The following is a 17,655-nucleotide window of genomic DNA, read 5'->3' as shown; positions in this document are numbered from 1 at the left end:
CCCAGGTCTCCCCTGCCCTGTTGGCCTTCTCCCCAAGCACTGCTGGTTCTGTCACCCTGAAGCCCAAGGACAGGCTCTGACTGGCCCGTCACGCTCCACATAGCAGAGGGGTGCACAGCCTGGATCCTGTTCCCTGACCAACCGCCCTGGGTGCCAGGGATCCGAGCAGGAGTCTGGGGGTTCGGGGAAGACACTCGGGGGGCCGGGGGCAGCTGGAGGAGGAGGGCTGGGAAGGGCACGGTGGTGCGGGCAGGGAGTTGGTAGGTGGGTCAAGAATCCCTCTGTGAGGATCCGGAGCATCTGGGAGCTGAGGGGGAGCTGAGGGCATCTGAGGCCACGGGCAGCAGGGCGCGGTGGGGGGCGGGGGAGACCGGCAGCTGGAGTCCAGTCCCTGAGCTGAGCCTGGAGATGTGGCCAGGCCAGATGAGGCTGGGTCCACATGTGGGGGGCAGGCAGCTGGCCAGTGGTCCCACTTGGCTTCCACGTGCCACAGCCTCTTCCCCTCCCCAGGAAGGAGTGTGCAGGAGGGCTCAGCTCGGGAGCAGCGCCAGAAAGAGCTGTTTGAGATTTAAGAGGGGAAGGTGGGGAAGAAAGAGCCTGTGGGTTTGGGGGCGGGCTGGGTGTCTCCACCAGCGGTGGTGGGAGGAGGAGGTCTGGGGGCCCCGACAGCCGGGGTGCCACTCCTCACTCATGAGAAGCCCGGCTCTCCTATTCCTCCTCACAGGATCGTGGCCCCGGGGGCGGAGGGGGGAGTCGCTCCACGCGGCAGGGGCGGCACCCGGCCGGCTCTGGGGCAGCTCTGGGAGGACCTTGGCTCAGCCCTGGCAGGCCCGTCCCCGCCGGCTCCCTGCCCTCCTTGCTGGAGCATTCCCTCCGAGCTCCAGTAACCTTCGCCAGCCTCCCCAGTGCCCACCCTGCCGGCCCTGATGCGGGGCTCAGACCAGTGTTCCTAGCTGCAGGCCCAGACCCCCACCCCACCCAGGACAGAACCCTGCCGCCCTGACATGGGGTCCAGGCCCGTGTCTTATGGGACAGTGCAGGGGGCCTGGGTGGCCTGGTGGGGTGGTGGGCAGCCCCGGGTGCACGGGTGGGGCCCAACAGCCCCTTCTGTGCCCAAGCTGTGTGGTCAGGGGCTGGTCCTGCAGTGGTCAAGTGGGTGACAGTTACTTGCAGGGATGCTGGGACATAAAGCTACCCTAGACCCTCCACCCCCCACCCTTCCCAATGCAGACAGCGAGAATCCTTTCATCCCTGGGGTAAGTCCAAGACAGGTTTGCTGTTCAACCCTTCCTTGTGTCGGGGAGCAGCCCTGGGCACAGCCCCAGCTCCCCTTTCGCGGAACGGGGACGAGGAGCCCAAGACTGGAGGCAGACACCCTGGCTGGGGACAGGTTCCGCACCCCTTGGCTGGCCCCTCAGCATCTCAGATCCCAGCTCTGAAATGGGAGGTGAACCCCACCTTGAGGGCACCGTGAGGACCATCCAAGATGTGTCTGGGCAAGAGGCCCTCCCCAGGCTCCAGTCGTACATCACCTCCCCTCCTGTGCCTCAGTTTCGTCTGCTGCAGGATGGGGAATGCAGTACCTGGCCTGAGGAGGTGGAGAGCTGGTGTGGCCGTACCTGTGAGCGAAGGGCCTGGCCCGGGGAAGCGGCAGAAGGGCGCCCCGAACCGTCCTCCCGGTCCTGGACAGAGGTCAGCGGCACACTTCAAGCCCAAACAGCCTGCGTAACACTTTGCAGAGCACCCATCTCTCCAACAGCGCAGGCTGGGTAACCCCCAGCACGGCGTCTCCCCTGGGCCTGGGCCGCAAGCACACCTTCCTCACCCTCCCTCGCCCAGCCCAACCCTCTCCTCCTCCAGGCAGCCTTCCCTGTTCTTCCCAGGTCTGGAGCCGGGCAGCGGAGGTCTCAGACCACGGCGGGAGGACCCCGGCTCTGACATCGCCCGCCGTGTGAGGCCGCTCGGCCCCAGCTTCCTCTGTAAAGCAGGGGACTTGAAGATTGTACCTTCTTCGTGGCCCACGTGCAGAAGAGCCACGGTGCACCACGGGAGGGAGGTGGGATGCAATGTACCAGCCTCTGCCTGAACCCAGGCAGGGGACCGGAGCGCCCGGCCGGCCTCTTCCCGCTGCCCTTGGGGACCCGTGCTCCGTGCCTGGCGAGGTGGACCTGCATGGGGCCGTGCCGCCGGGGGCACCGAAGATCCTCAGACAGCTGTGTGAGAGCGGGAGAGCTCGAAGGGCTTTCCCCAGCGTCCTGGGGACAATTCCCGAGAGACACCCAGATCTCCCAAGGTCCTCTGCAAGGGACCCAGGAGGCGTGGATGACGGTGCCGGCAGAATCGGCCCTCCTGCCCGCCCAGGCTGGCGCTGCCCTTCCCCAGGGGCTCGTTGCTGGGTCGGAGTGGCCGCTGGCTCCACTGGGCCAGCCTCAAGCACCTGGCAGCCCCAGCGAGGGCTTCTCCCTCCGGGTGGGGGCTCAGCCCCTGGCCCGGGGGCACGTGCCTCCCATGGGCACACTGGACTAGTTGCTAGCCAGCGGGCTCGGCTGCAGAGCTGGCCTCAGCCAGGACAGCCTTGACCTGAGCTCAGCCACAGCACCCCGGTGTCACCAGGGGCCCACTTGTGCCTGTCCGGGGGCAGGGCTGGGCCTGGGCAAGGTTCTTCCCCACCCAGGCAGCACGGAGGACAGTCCCTGGGGCAGCCTGAGGGGGGCAGCTGGACAGGAGTTGAGGGCATGTTTGGGCCGCACTGGGCCAGGGCTAGAGCCAAGAAAAACGGGTGCCCATCCAGCTGAGAACAAATATCTGGCCAGCCCCTCTGCTTCTGGCTAGGCTGGCCGAGCTCCAGTGACATGCGGGCCCCTGCTCTGTGCGGGCCCTGGGGAGGGGACCAGAGCCTGCGGAGGCCAGAAAGACCTGGAAATGGGACAGAACCTCTGGGTCACAGGGGTTAGTCCTGCACATGTCCCCAGAGGTGCTCCAGGGAGCCCCTAACCCAACAGTGCAGAGGCCAGGCCAAGATGAACCGGGGTGGGGTGTGGAGGAGCCAAGAACAAGGAGACAGAGATCGCTCTGCAGACAGCCCTGCCCTCTGCCCCTCTCATCGATGGGGGTGGGGACTGCCAGGGAGGGTCTCTCTAAGGCTAGTGTCCCCTCCTTGCTGTCTGTCTCTCTGCCAAAGTCACGCGGCCAGGCCCCAGCCCTGCACGGACACACCTGGGCCCCCAGGCAGCTCTGGGCGGCTCTGCGGTCCTGTTTACAGCAGCCGCCGTCTGTAGCCTAGGACTGCACGGGCAGGCCCCAGACGGGTGGGCAGGCCGCAGACGGGCGGGCCGGCGGCTCCCACCGGGAGGGCAGGGCCGGCAACGTGCAGGGGCGCTGATGTTCAGTCTCCTGTGGTCCCATCTGCCCCTTGTTGCAGGGCCCGGCCCCAGCCACCTGCCCACAGTGCCCCTGACTTCCGGGAAAGCAGAGCTCGGCATTTGCTTTCTAGCAAAGTCCTGCTCTGACCAGGGGCCCAGAGAAGGAGCTCTTGGTCCAGAGAAATGATGCTCTGGCTGCCAAGTGCCCCAGCCCTGGCTGCCCCGTGGGGTAGGCAGCACCCCGTGGTCGGCACAGTGCAGGCCCCTCCCCTAAGTCCCCATCCTCTGTGGGCCCGGTCTCTGCCCGCAGTGATGGAGGGGTCTGAGTTTCTCCTCCCCATGGCCCATGGGCACCCTAAGGATGTGACCGCTATGGGCCCACCTCAGTGACGGAGCCCTCCCTCGAGAGCTGGCAGCCCCCCGGCCAGGCAAAGCTTGGCTGATTGAGTGACAAGACTTCAGAACGCCCGGTGTGACCAAGCACGGTCGCTCCCCCACTGGGACCCCAGTGGAGGGCCAGGGCTTTGGGTCAGGTGGAGAGACCTGGCCGAATATCAGCGGCACCGACGCCACCAGCATTTCCTGAGGTCCCACTTTGCGCTCAGAGCCGTGCCTGGGCTCCCCGAGGCAGGGTCTCAGTCCTGCAGCCCGAGGCAGGTGCGCTGGGAGGTGGCGGGCAGCGCACGCGCATGGCAGGCCCGGGCGCAGGGAAGTGAGGGGGCACGGCGCACCTCCCGTGGCCTCTGGAGCACAGCTGACAGGGCCTGGCGGAGGGTCACTTCCGTACATGCACCTCAGGAGACCCAGGATACTCCGTGGAGAGCTCGGCGGGTGCGAGGGTCCCCAGAGCCTGTGTGTGGTCTCTGCAGCCTTTCTCTCCTCCAGAAGGCTGCAGGGTAGGGGCTGGGTCAGGGGCTGGGGCCGTAGCCACAGGACAGTGGGCTGACTGGGGCACGTAGGCCAGTTTGGATCGCTGTTTTGGGGGGGTCCTGTGCCACACAAGAACAGAGATGTCAGAGAGCTGGAGTCCCCGGTCCTGAGCTGGGGAGGGTGAGCGTGTGTGAGAGCTCCCATGTGTGCACTTGAGTGTGTGTGTGTGTATGTGTGTGTCAGTGAGAGAGCTCCCGTGTCTGTGTGAACGTGTGTGCATGTGTGTGTGTGGGTGAGTGAGAGAGCTCCTGTGTCCATGTGAGCGTGTGTGCATGTGTGTGTGAGTGAGAGAGCTCCTGTGTCTGTGTGAACATGTGTGCATGCGTGTGTGTGAGAGAGCTCCTGAGTCCGTGTGAACATGTGCATGTGTGTGTGAGTGAGAGAGCTCCCGTGTCCGTGTGAGTGTGTGTGCACGTGTGTGTGAGCAAGAGAGCTCCCGTGTCCGTGTGAGTGTGTGTGCACGTGTGTGTGAGTGAGAGAGCTCCTGAGTCCGTGTGAACATGTGCATGTGTGTGTGAGTGAGAGAGCTCCCGTGTCCGTGTGAGTGTGTGTGCACGTGTGTGTGAGCGAGAGAGCTCCCATGTCCGTGTGAGTGTGTGTGCACATGTGTGTGAGTGAGAGAGCTCCCGAGTCCGTGTGAACGTGTATGCACGTGTGTGTGAGCGAGAGAGCTCCCGAGTCCGTGTGAACATGTGCATGTGTGTGTGAGTGAGAGAGCTCCCGTGTCCGTGTGAGCGTGTGTGCACGTGTGTGTGTACCCGCGTGTGTGAGCGTGAGTGTGCGGGGTCATGTGTGTGAGTGTGTCAGTGTGTGCAGTCAGGGCGTACCACAGCAGCCTGCAGGATGGCTCGCGCCATCCATGGCCTCTGCTTTCTTCAGTAACTGGTGTTTCGCCCATAAGCACTAACAGTGGGATTAGGGTCGGAGCAGGGGCTGCGGGGCTCAGCCACGGGGGTGCCTGGGGCCCAGAGGCCTCTGGTGGGTCTTGTCTTTGCTGAAGCAAACTCCCTGGGAGCCGGGGTGTCTCAGCCGCCAGGGCTGGCCATGCGAGTGACCCCCTCTGCAGAGAGGCCCAGGTTCGGTGACCCCAGGAGGTGGAGGGGTGCGTGAGTGCACAGGGTGGCCAGAGTTCACGTCTCACTCCCAATCAGAGCTCCGGGTTGCCCCCTACTGTGCTTTCCAAAATGAAACTTCCAGGCCCGGCGGAGTGGGGTCGGGGTTACCAGGAGCCCATCTGAGCACATCATCCTCCCCATGTCTCCTGGGCCTGAGGGGTGGCTGGCCACCGGAGGGCTGGGAGGCTTTTAGAAATACACCGTGCCCCTCATCTCTGCACAAGGGGGAAACTGAGGCCCGGGGGCTGACTGTCCATGTGCCGGCAAGTTGATGGGCCAGACCTAGTGCCGGGCAGGCTGCCCCCTCCCGCACCTGCCCCACCCTTCATCCTGTGCCCCTGCGGCCCCCACAGCCACCACCCCCACGTGAGGATAGCATCCAGGCCCTTCTGGGGCTCCCAGCTTTGGAGGGGCCGTGGGCAAGTGGCAGAGGCTGGGTTTGAGCAGCTGGGTCTGACCATCTTGCTTTCCCCCTTGGATGCTCAACGGAAGGGGCAGTCAGGCTGGTGGCCGTGGTCCTGACTGCCCCTCGCCTGCTGGACACTGTGGGTCAGCCCCCGCTCTGCACCCAAGGGCCACCTCAGACAAGCCCCCAGGCCTTCCCATTGGGAGGGCCATGCTCCAGCCACTGAGGGCGGCAGAGGGGATCCCTGCACCCACATATCTGCGCTGAGAGGGGTCAAGAGGTCTGGGGTGCTGGCTTGACCTGGCTGAGCCTCGGGCCCTGCCTGGAGAAGGGGGCACCTGCCTCTCTGTCTCAAATAGGCTTCTGTCCATCACCAGCGGGGGGGCCCCCTAACCCCAGGCAGACCTGCAGGTGACCTCATCCGGGCTGCCCTGCTCAGCTGTGTGACCTGGGTGAGTTGCTCACCCTCTCTGTGCTGCGCTCCCTCACAGTAGTGTGAGTGTGATCACGCTGGCTCCCGGTGACTCTGCTTTCAAGGGTCTGCATTGTGTTAGGGCTGAGCAAGCGTGAACTCACTATTTCAATGACGCGTGGGTCGGACCGGAGGGGAGGTGGAGGGTGCCCTGGGCAGAGGCAGTGGTCTCTGTCAGAGCCCTCTGTAGGTCTGGGAATGACCCAGACAGGGGGAAGGAGCAGAGGGAAGCTCCCCAGGCGGGAAGCCCTGGGCCCGAGCCCCCCTCGCAGACCCAGCCCTTCGGACAAATGCCCCTGGGAGGACCAGCCAAAGTGCTGAGCTACCATGGGGCTGGATGGATATTCATGAAGGGCCCTGAGTGGGAAGGTGGGCGGTGGGTAATGAGGCTGCAGGAAGGGAAGCCAGCCTGCAAGCGGTATTTTAAAATATCAACCTTATTAGTGGTGCCCCCAGCCTCCTGGAACCAGGGCTGCTCAGCTGTGCATGGCCTCCTCCTGTTCCCACACCCCGAGCGGCCCCGGGGGCCAGCCCAGCCCCCCCAGCGCACACCAGGGAGGCCGGGCGCCGAGGAGCTGGCAACTCTGGCGGGCAGCAGCCGGGGCAGTCGGGGCTAGGGGTGCCAGTGCCCAGGGGTCAGCTTGGAGATGCTGGGGACAGACCCTGGGGAAGGGTCCCCTCCCACCCCAGGGAGGGGGAGATTTCCTCGGGCATGTACTCGGGAGCCATGGGCACCCCCAGCCTGGGCGAGGAAGCCCAAAGGTGAGTGACAGGCACCCGGGACCACACAGCACATCCCCCACCCCCAGGCCTGGCCGCCAGCAAGGAAGGCTTTGGTCAGCTCTTTCTGCCTCCATGGAGCCCCCGGTGCCCTCCTGAGGACCTTCCTCTGACCGAGAGCTGTCCATCTCCGTCCCTGACTCCCAGCATCGGTGCCTCCCTGACCTGCGGGTTCATCCCGCGGCTGCTCAGGGTCCAGGAAGTCTGCTGCAGCTTAGCCTTGGCTCCCGCCCCCGTACCAGCGAGCCCAAGCATGTGGGGGTGCAGCCCCTGTTTAGTTCTCCCCCTGCAGCACTGGCATTATTCCCCTGGGAGTGCCCGGGCCGGGAGAGCTGATTCCAGAAGTCTGTGCCGGGGCCGGGGTCAGAGCACGGGGTGTGTGCGACAGTCGGACTGACCCAGAGGCGCCTGGTCAGGGGGGACCGCAGCTTTCCCACCCCCGTGGGCGTCCGCTCACTGTCTGTGTGTCCGGCCGGATTTGTGTGCCGTTCTCTGTCCTGAGGCCACTGTTCCGGTCCCCTCCACGGGGCCAGGGGCTGCGGCTGGCTCAGCCCCTTACCTCCCCGCTCCAGCCACGCAGCCGATGTGGGTGCTGACTGCACTTGAGTTTGCTTTGTTCCCCGGCCCCGTGAGGGTGAGCTCTGGGAGCAGAGGCAGCCCCTGTCTGCGGGCTGATTGAGGGGAGGGGGCGCCCGCAGGCTGCATAACCCCCTCCCCAACGACAGCTGGACCCCTTCCCGCAGCACCGGCTGAGTAAACCTGGAGTCCTTCTAGCAGCTGACGAAGCACCAGCAGAGGATCCGTCATGGGCTGCCTCTGGGATAGATGGGGCCCTGGGTGGGGGACGCAGAATGGCCACAAGCCACAGTGCCCGGTGGGGAGGTCGCCGCAGGGCACCCCAGCTGGGAGCCACAGAGGCCAGCCACCCCCCTGGGGCTCCCTGCCCTGGCCACCACCCTCTGTGGCCTTGTGGCCCTGCCTGACTTCACAGGGAGGGTGGTCCTGCTGCCCACCTCTCCCTGGTCTTGTCTCACGGCCTGCGGGTGACATCGGATCCCGCTCTCCCTGGCTGGACCCCCTGCTTGGCCCCCTGTTCACTCAGAGGCCCCCGCAGCCCAGCCCTGGACATGTGGCCCCTGGGACATGGCCTGAAGGAAGGGACCCGTGAGCCCAGAAGAGCCGGAGACCAGATCCGCCTTCCCTGAAAAAACCAGCTCATTTGTCCCTGTAAATGCGCAGCTGCCACCACGTCCTCCCCTGCCTGGCCCTGTGCGGAAGGCGCGCTGCCCCGGCCGACGAGGGGAGGGTCCAGAGAGGCCAGGCTGGCCTGGGAGCTCCCGGGCAGGGGCCAGAATCCAGCCCCTGGAGAAGCAGGTGCATGGGCAGGCGGGGGGGCGAGGCCCCCAGGCCCGGCTCAGCACGGGGTGGTGCTCGGGTGGGGGCGGCAGGGGCCTCCGGGAGCTGTGCCGCTCCTTTTACAGACAGATGGATGGACAGACGGGGCACCTGCCTCTCGTCCCTATGAAGATGCAGCCGCGGCTGGCAGAGTGAGCAGGAGGCTCCACGAACCGATGACGGCAGAGGGGGTGGGGCTGCCCCGAGCAGGCAGGTGGGGACGAGGCAGCGGGCCTCCGGGGGCGGCGACGGCCTGCAGACAGTACACACTCCGGCCGCCCTTCGAGCGAAGCCCTTGCTCACCGGGCCTGTCTCACCCCCAGGAGCCCCCACCCAGACCTGCAGAAAGGAGGGAGGGACCGGGATGAAGGAGGGCGCCGGACCCCCTGCCAAGCGTCGTGGCCCCAACATCCCGGCCTGCCTCCCTCACCCCTCCACTCCGCGGGACGCCCAGCCACACCTTCCCCTGGAAGTCTCCCAGGATTGCCAGGCAGAGGGGCCCCTGGGCTCCCCGTCATCATAGCCTTTACAGCCCCACCATGTAACCACCCTCACGCCTGGCCCTTCCCTACCAGGTTGGGCACTCCTGGGGGCGGGCACCGCAGACACGAGGCCCCCCAGGCCCCATCCAGCTGCTTGCTGGGCACCTGTGGGGGCCCCTGGCCGCTCCAGGCCCCTCCGCCTTTGAGTGACTCTCGGCTGAGCCTGAGTGCTCCCTGCACGCCAGCCCCAGGATACAATCAATACCCAATGAGGGTTTCATTATGAGGCTCTTAATTATTCAGTGTCGACTCCAGGAGGCCAAGTGTGCGCCCTAAACGCCCCGCCCCCACCCTGGGCTGGGGCAGAGCATAAAGCCAGACCGGAGGACGGAGGACGAGGACGTGGGGAGGCTACGACCCCTGGCAGCCCTGAGTTAGCTGTGGAGAGAGAGCGGGGACCCCCCTGGGGTGGAGGAGGAGAGCCCAGGCTGCCCCAGAGAAGCTCTGAGGAAGGAAGCCAGCCGGGGAGGGGGGAGGAGGGAAGGGAGCAGCCGGCCCCACCCTGCGCCCGGCCCTGTGCCGCCTGCACGCCCCCGGGATCCACACTCCGCCCCAAGGTGGGGCCTGCCCGCCTGTTGCCTGCATGCCCAAGGTCGCCTGAGTGCAGAGGCGGGAGTGGAGTCTGGGCAGGAGCGGGGAGCCCAGTGGTCAGATGCCCCACAGGTGGGGGATGAAGACCTCAGCCAAGTCCCCGAGGTCAGACAGGAGGGACACCGGGGTGCCACTGTGGTCCCTGAGGGTCTCTGGGGATTCTCGCTGGCCCCAAGCTAACTGCGAGACGGCCCCTACTGGTCTGGGCCACACGATGGTGGAGACGGAGGCTCCCTGGATGGGGGTCTCCCCAGGTCCATCTGTGCCAAGGGAGCCCGTCAGCCTCTGGAGTGAGAGCTCCTCTGTTGCCCACACACAGACCCTCTTCTTTGTCTGCCAAACCCCAACACTGCTAGGTCTCCCAGCCTGGGTCGCCTGCCTTGACCTGGCTTCTCCAGATGAGCCGAGATAGCTCTGTCCATCTACTACCAAGTCCCAGGACATGATCCTTCCCCCCGGAGGCTGCTGGGTCTCTGCCCGGCCCACTGGGCGGGGTCAAGGGCCTGTGGCCAGCGTGCAGTGGACAGAGCCAGCTGAGGGGCCCAGTGGCCCAAGGCAATGTCTCCAGATGTTATGGGCTGAGTCATGTGCCCCCCCAAATCCAAATGTTCAACTCCTAATACCCAGTACCTCAGAATGTGAGCTTATTTGGAAGTAGGTTTGTTGTAGGTACACTTAGGTAGGTGAGGATGAGGTCATACCGGGGGGGGTGCGGAGGGTGTGTCCTTATAAAAGGGGGGACAGGACCACAGACACATAGTGACAGAGGCAGAGAGGGGGCACCAAGGACTCCAAGCTGGGGAGAGGCCTGGAATGGACACCCCCCACAGCCTCAGAAGGAGCTAGGCCTGGGGCACCGTGACCTTCTGGCCTCCAGGACTGTGGCCGATCTGCCTCTGTGGTCCAAGCCCCCAGTCCGGGGCACTTTGCTGGGGCAGCGCAAGCAGGCGGACACTCCAGACCAGGGACGCGGGCGAGGTTTCAAGCAACACTTTCCGGGATGGATGCCACCAGCATCCCCTTTCTGGACGCACAAGACTCCAGTGACCACAGGGGAATCTGAGGTTTCGAGATGGGAAAGGATTTGCCCACGTTACCCACAGGTCCGTGGTGGGGTGGGCCTGAATCCCAGTGCCCCGATTCCCCACTGATGCCCCGCCTGATGCCCCAGCCGACGCGCCGTCCTTCCTTCTGGCTGCATTGTGAGGGTCTCTCCCACCTGACAGGTGGAGGGACTGAGCCCCAGAGTCCCCTGGGGCCTGGCACAGAGGGAAGGGGCCACCGGGCCACTGCCAGGGGGTAGACACCCCAGGGCCATGGGCTCAGGTGAGGCTCTGAGCAGGGCAGCACGGGAAGGAGCCTGTGGATAGAGCCGTCAGGAAGGCTTCCTGGAGGAGGGTGTTCCCGCTGGGCTGGAGGATGGGCAGGGTTGGGCAGCATTTCTGGGGCAGAGACGGCAGCGAGCGGGGAGCGAGGGCGGGCCGGCAGAGACGTGGGCAGCAGGACGGCAGCGAAACCCTGGCCCGAGGCCCCGTCTGCCCGAGCGAGGCTGGCACGCAGGCTCCCGCTCAGCGCCCAGGCTCCACGCCACGATGAACGCCCCAGGCCGATAATTCATGTTTTTAATCACAGAATACAGAGCGCATTACCAACAACCTGTTTCACATGAAAACACGAAGCCATTTGCGGAAGCGGGGCCCAGCCAGGCCCAGGCCAGGCGGCGCCAGCAGCATCCTCTCCCGGCCGGCAAATGGGACCTTTCTGCTCCTGACAAAGAGCAATGTCCTCGAGGAGCATCTTTTCATTCCTGCGCCTTTCAGCGGCGACAGCTCCTTCCGGGAGAAATGCCTATTGATAAAAGGCCAAGGGGACACTGTGGGTGCTCCCCCTCCGCGGTGGGCCCCCAGCTCCCCGCAGCCCTCCTCCGCCCCCTCGAGCTCCCCCACACCCGTCTGAGCAGGAATCCAGGAGCCGGGCAGCAGCTGTCCCCCACTAGGCCATACAGTGTCCCCCAGGCTGGGGGGTGGTCAGGGCTGACACCACCCTCCCCAGCCTGCGCCCACTTCTCCGGCAACCCTGGCATCCACGGGGGAGCCCCGGGGCCCTGAGTGCCACCTGCACGCCTGGGAGCCCCTGCTCAAGTGCATGGGGCACCTGTGAGGAGAAGGTCAGGCCGGGACCGTGGAACCTTCTGGAGTCGGGCCTGTCCCAGGAAAGGAGATGAACGGTGACCTCCCAGCTGTGTGGCTTTCGGGCACCGCCCTCTTGGAACCTGTTTCCTCCTCCGTAAAGTGGGCACGGGGCGCATGCACCTCTCGCATTGGGCCTCCAGAGACCCTTGGGCAGAGCGCTGAGTTGTCAGCTCCACAGCCCGGCAACATCTGCAGGGCCCAGCTAAGGAACAAGCACACGAAGGCATGAGTAAATGGACGAGTGAGCAAACGGCGGGGTGGGGGTGAGGACCCACTCCCTCCTGGCCCTCCGGGGACGACAGGACGGAGGAGGTGGGTCTGGGAGAGAGCCAGGTGGAGGGTCCCGACGGCCAGGGCCCGTGGGACCATTTGCATGGGTAAGTGAATTTGGGTAGTTGTTATTCAGAAATTACACAGTGTGCAGGGTGAGGGGTCACGAGGCAGGCCCCGGGGGGAACCCCTTCCGCTGAGGTCTGCAGATTGAGACCCGTCGATGGCCTAATGCAATTACTTACTCCTGTGTCCCCAACTGCCCCCCTGCATGCCTGGAGGCACTCACTTTCAGTCGTTCAAGCAGGGAGGGTGGGGCACTCCTCAGGTCAACCCTGCCTACCCCCAGAATCACAGCCAACTCAGGAGGATCTGTGAGATGCTTGCCGGGACGCCACATACAGCTAGGGAAACTAAGGCCCAGCCTGGCCCCTCGCACAGCACATTGTAAAGAAAGCCCAGATGGGAACCCGAGTATTCTTCCCTCAATTCCAGGACAGACCCCGATTTCACTGTCCCCCCACAAGAGTCCTCAGGGGTCAGAGCTCAGCCCCAGCCACCACTTGAGACCTCCCCCCCACTGGACACTAAGAGTCACCCACTGTCTCCTCTCCTACAAGTGGGCTTCCCCAAGGCAGGCCTGGACCACTCTTTGCAGGGGCCTGGACCTAGTAGCAGACCAGGGGCTTGCGCTCAGGCTGAGAGACTCTGGAACTCACCTGCTGAAAGGTAACTCACTCCCTAATCATGGGCTTCTTGGCCCTCCCCATCCATCCCTGCTCCCGGCCTCCCCCTAGCCCTCTTGCTCCATATTCTCTGTCCCTTCCTGATTTGCCCAGAACCCTCCATGTTCCCAGCTCTCTGGGTCTCCCCACAAGCTGTCCTTCCCCCTCCAAGACCCTGACCCACACTATTGAAGTCCCAGCTGAAATGCCCTTCCATGGAGTGGCTCTCTTTCTGCTCCCCAGCCCCTGTTTCCTTCTGCAGCTGCACCCCCACGGGGTGCATGGCTGTGTTGGGTGTCTCCAGTCTGACCCCAGCATGGTGGGGGGCAGGAACCAAGCTGGTCCCCCCATCCCCATGAGGGTGGAGGGAAGAGCCAAGGGGTGGAGGGTGGGTGGGGCATTCCCCAGAGGGGACAGGTGGAGGAGGGGCGCGGCTTCTGGAGCCAGGTGAGGCGGTCTAGGCCTCCGGTGGTGCATGGTATTGGGTAAGCATTCGTTCATTCATTTATGCAGGGAGGAGGCCCCTCAGATCCTCAGATCGGGGAGGAGGAGCAGAGGAGCCTGGGACTGTGGCAGGAGGCAGGGCAGTCAGCTCAGGAGGAATCAGCAGCGCATGGGCCCCAGGACCACCCGGACCCCAGCTTTCTGCTCTTCCCTTTGCACGGAGCTAGGCCACGTGCACCTGCCTCCCCCCACGTCACAGGAAATGTCTTCATGAAATATTGATCAGCTCGCACAAGCCTTGGGTTGTGGGAGGAAAGGACAGGGAGACTTTTGCATGTAAATGAGATGTGTTCAGTACTTCCTTAACCCTTTCCTGCCCAGGCAGCTCGGACACCTCCTATGGGTTCCCCGGGAAGTGGGCAGGACGCACAGGTGGACGCGGCGCAGACCGGGGCACATGGGACCCAGGCGTGGCCATGAAGGTGCCTTGCCTCTGCCTCAGCAGGTCACCTGGTTGCTCCTCTGTTAGATCCAGAGACACCGTGTCCGCTCCCACCGCCCGCCCAGGCCCCGGGCCAGCCAATGCTTCTCAGAGCAGCGGCTTCCAGCCAGGCCTCCGCACCACATCATCTGGAAAGGAGCTTCCGTCTTGACTTTTAAATGTCATAATCCTATCTTGCGAATCATGCTGGTATCAGAAGAGGGATCTTCAGATCTGGTTCCAGCACCCAGGGCTCTGAGCACTGGGGAAGGGACAGAGTGGAGCAGGCAACCTGCTGGCCTCGGCTTCCACGCTTGTAAAACAGCGACGTCACTGCACCTGCCCCTTAAAATTGTGGTCAGGATGAAGTGGGGCCAGGTAAGGCTAGCACAGTGCCCAGCAGTGACAACTGGCCAAAAAACAGCATCTTTGCTTATTGAGCATGGATGGAAGGAGGGATGAGTGAGTGAATGAACAAGTCAGTGAGTGAGTGAGAGTGAGTGGGTGGGTGAACAGATGAATGGATAATGGTCCTACAGATACTCAGCTACCCTACAGGGTCTGACGTCACTCCCTGAGGGCCCTGGCCCTCCCAGAAGCCTGTACCCACCAGAGGCTCTGGCTCTCGGGGTCCTTGCATGTGCAGCCCCCTCTCCAGCCCTGAGCTTCCCCCCTACTCCGGACCTCACTCTGCTTGAACAACTTCTTGCCAATAAATTTGACATGATACACGAAGTGAAAAATTCCTTCAAAGATGTAAACAACTGAAGTTCACTTAAGAAAAAACAGTCTAAATAGACTTATATCTGTTACAGAACTAATTTGTGATTAAAGCCCTTACAACAAGGAAAACCAAATGTCCAAATGGTTTCAATGGTGAAGTCTACTAGTCCAGCATATATAAAACCCCCCAGCTCTGACCGCCAGGTCTTCCGTGCACCACACGGGGATGGCAGGCCAGTGTGGCTAGCTTTTAAATCCAGTGCACCGCCCACTTCCCAGGTTCCCGGTGGTTCCGTGTCATGGAGTGCGGGAGCAGCTTTGGGAGGCAGTCTGGCATTAGACTGGGCATCAGAAGGGTCAGAGAGGCAGAAGCTTCCTGAAGACCCGGGGTGGGGGAAGGACCATTACCCATTCCTCTGTTCACCCACCCACTCACTTATTCACTTGCTCACTCACTCACTCACTCATTCATTCACTCACCCCCTCATTATCCCTCCCTCCATCCATGCTCAATCAGGAAGGATGCTGTTTTTTGACCAGTTGTCACTGCTGGGCACTGTGCTAGCCCTACGTAAGCCCATTTCATCCTCTCAAACTTCAATAAAAAGAAACCAAGTAGCCAATTAAAATGGGGACAACTATGCGAACAGACACTTCAGCAGAACCATGGATGGCCAATAAGAGCATGACATGATGTTGTTAGCCGTAGAAGAGATGCAAACCCTAGGCTATCCCATCACACCCACTCGAATGTCTAAAATTAAAAAGACTGGCCCTACCGAGTGTTGGCAAGGAGATGAAGCAACGGGGACCCCCGTGCACTGCTAGTGGGAATGTGAAGATGGTGCAGTCACTTTGGAAGACAGTGTGGCGGTTTATTAAATAGTTGAGTGTCCACCCACCGTGTGACCCAGCCATTCCACTCCCATAGAAATAAAAGCACATGCCTATATAAAGATTCATGCATGAAAGTTTGTAGCAGCTTTATCTGTAATAGCCCCAAACTGGAAACAATCCAAATGTTCATCAACTTGTGATGCATAAGCCAATTGCATATATTCATTCAATTGAATACTCTTCCCTCATAAAAAGGAATGAATTGTTGATACTGGCAACAACATGAATCTTAGAGTAATTTTGCTGAGGGAAAAAATGAGGATATATTCTATGTTCCCATTTATATAAAATCATAGAAGTTGCTAACTGACCTATAGTGACTGAAAGCATCTCCATGTTTGCCTGGGGTTGGGGTTGAGGGTGGGGAAGTAGGATAGATTACAAGGGGCACAAGAAGTTTGGGGAGTGACAGATATGTGCTTAATTGTAGCTATGGTTTCACAAGTGTCAAATGTATCAAATTTTATACTTCTTTTTTTAAAAATTTTGTGTATTTTTAGATAGAGAGAGTAGAGGAAGGGGCAGAGAGAGAGAATCTCAAGCAGACTCCATGCTGAGCATAGAGCCTGACACAGGGCTTGATCTCACGACCCTGAGATCATCACCTGAGCCAAAGTCAAGAGTCAGATACTTAACAGACTGAGCCCCCCAGGTGCCCTTCAACTTCAACACTTTCAATGAGTAGTTTTATTGCATGTCCATTACCCCTCAATAACTCTGTTTTAAAAAGAAATATTATAATTAAATTGTAAAATACCAAACAAAGAAATAAATGTGAAGAGCAATTTGAAAGAAAGGACAGATTCTTGATAAAGAAACTACCATTGGGGGCGCTCAGTCGGTTTAGCGTCCGCACTCAGTGGGGAGTCTGCTGGAGATTCTCTCTCCCTCTCCCTCTGCCCCTCCTTACACCCCCTCTCAAAAAAAAAAAAAAGAAACTCCAAATGGATTGAGAGCAAACTTCGCAATTGCAGCAATGAAGACCACACGCAGTGGAACAGTACATTCCGCTATTAATACATGGTATGATACTGCATTGTCAACTGAGAATTCTATACCCACATGAACAGCATTCAAGGGCTAGGATGAAATGAGGACTTTCAGACCCAGAAGCCTCCGAGAGGCTGTCCCACTGAAAACCTTCACAGAATGCACCTATAAGGGGTATACTTTGGCTCAAAGAAACCAACCCAGGATGGGATACATGAAGTGGGGTGGGAGAAGAAAGAAATTTAGAGAAATTCAAAGGAGCACCAGCTATATGAAATAACAACATCACTGACAGTTAGTAATGAAGGTGTAAAAAATACTATGAGCCAAAATATTAGAGAAGACACTTATTCAAGATTTGAGGGGGACAAAACCCCTCAGCAGCCTAAGAATACAAGAGACTCTTTACCCTGATAAGGATGAGTAAAGCCCATGGAAAACAGGATCTGTAATGAGAAAATTCAGCGCCACCCTTTAGACCAGTTCCACATTTACGCCTCACGTACTGGGGGAAGCACATGTGGCAAGAGAAAGAAATGTATTTTAGAGTCTAGATGGGGAAAAACTAAACTATCACTATGGGCAGGCCATTTTCAAAGAGAAAATTCAGGATAATCTACAGACAGCTATTAAAATGAGAGAGTTCAATGAGTTGTAGAACAGAAATTCAGCATAAAAGATTACTGGCAAAAATTAGAGAAAGTAATACAACAAGATACCATTAATAGTTTTTTAGAAAGTACAGTTTCTAGGGCACCTGGGTGGCTCAGTCGGTTGAGTGACTGCCTTCGGCTCAGGTCATGATCCTGGAGTCCCGGGATCGAGTCCCGCATCGGGCTCCCTGCTCGGCGGGGAGTCTGCTTCTCCCTCTCCCGCTCCCCCCTCTTGTGCTCTCTAATAAATAAATAAAATCTTAAAAAAATAAAAATAAAAAAATAAAAAAAAAAGAATGAAATACATTTTGGGCGCCTGGGTGGCTCAGTCGGTTGAGCGACTGCCTTCAGCTCGGGTCGTGATCCTGGAGTCCCGGGATCGAGTCCCGCATCGGGCTCCCTGCTCGGCAGGGAGTCTGCTTCTCCCTCTGACCCTCCCCCATCTCATGCTCTCTCTATCTCATTCTCTCTCTCAAATAAATAAATAAAATCTTTAAAAAAAATAAAATAAAATAAAATAAAATGTTTACAAACTTGGTATTTAAAGGATGTTCCTGGTCCAAGAAAATCAAACAAAGCACAAATTGGGGATGTATAAGACATTATAAAATAGGGGCACCTGGGTGGCTCAGATGGTTAAGCATCTGCCTTCAGCTCGGGTCATGATCCCAGGGTCCTGGGATCGAG

This window comes from Leptonychotes weddellii, chromosome 9 (assembly GCF_054177405.1).
Source record: "Leptonychotes weddellii isolate Sample4059 chromosome 9, ASM5417740v2, whole genome shotgun sequence".
In the NCBI taxonomy this organism is placed as follows: Eukaryota; Metazoa; Chordata; class Mammalia; order Carnivora; family Phocidae; genus Leptonychotes; species Leptonychotes weddellii.
Note: the sequence above shows the minus strand (reverse complement) of the source record.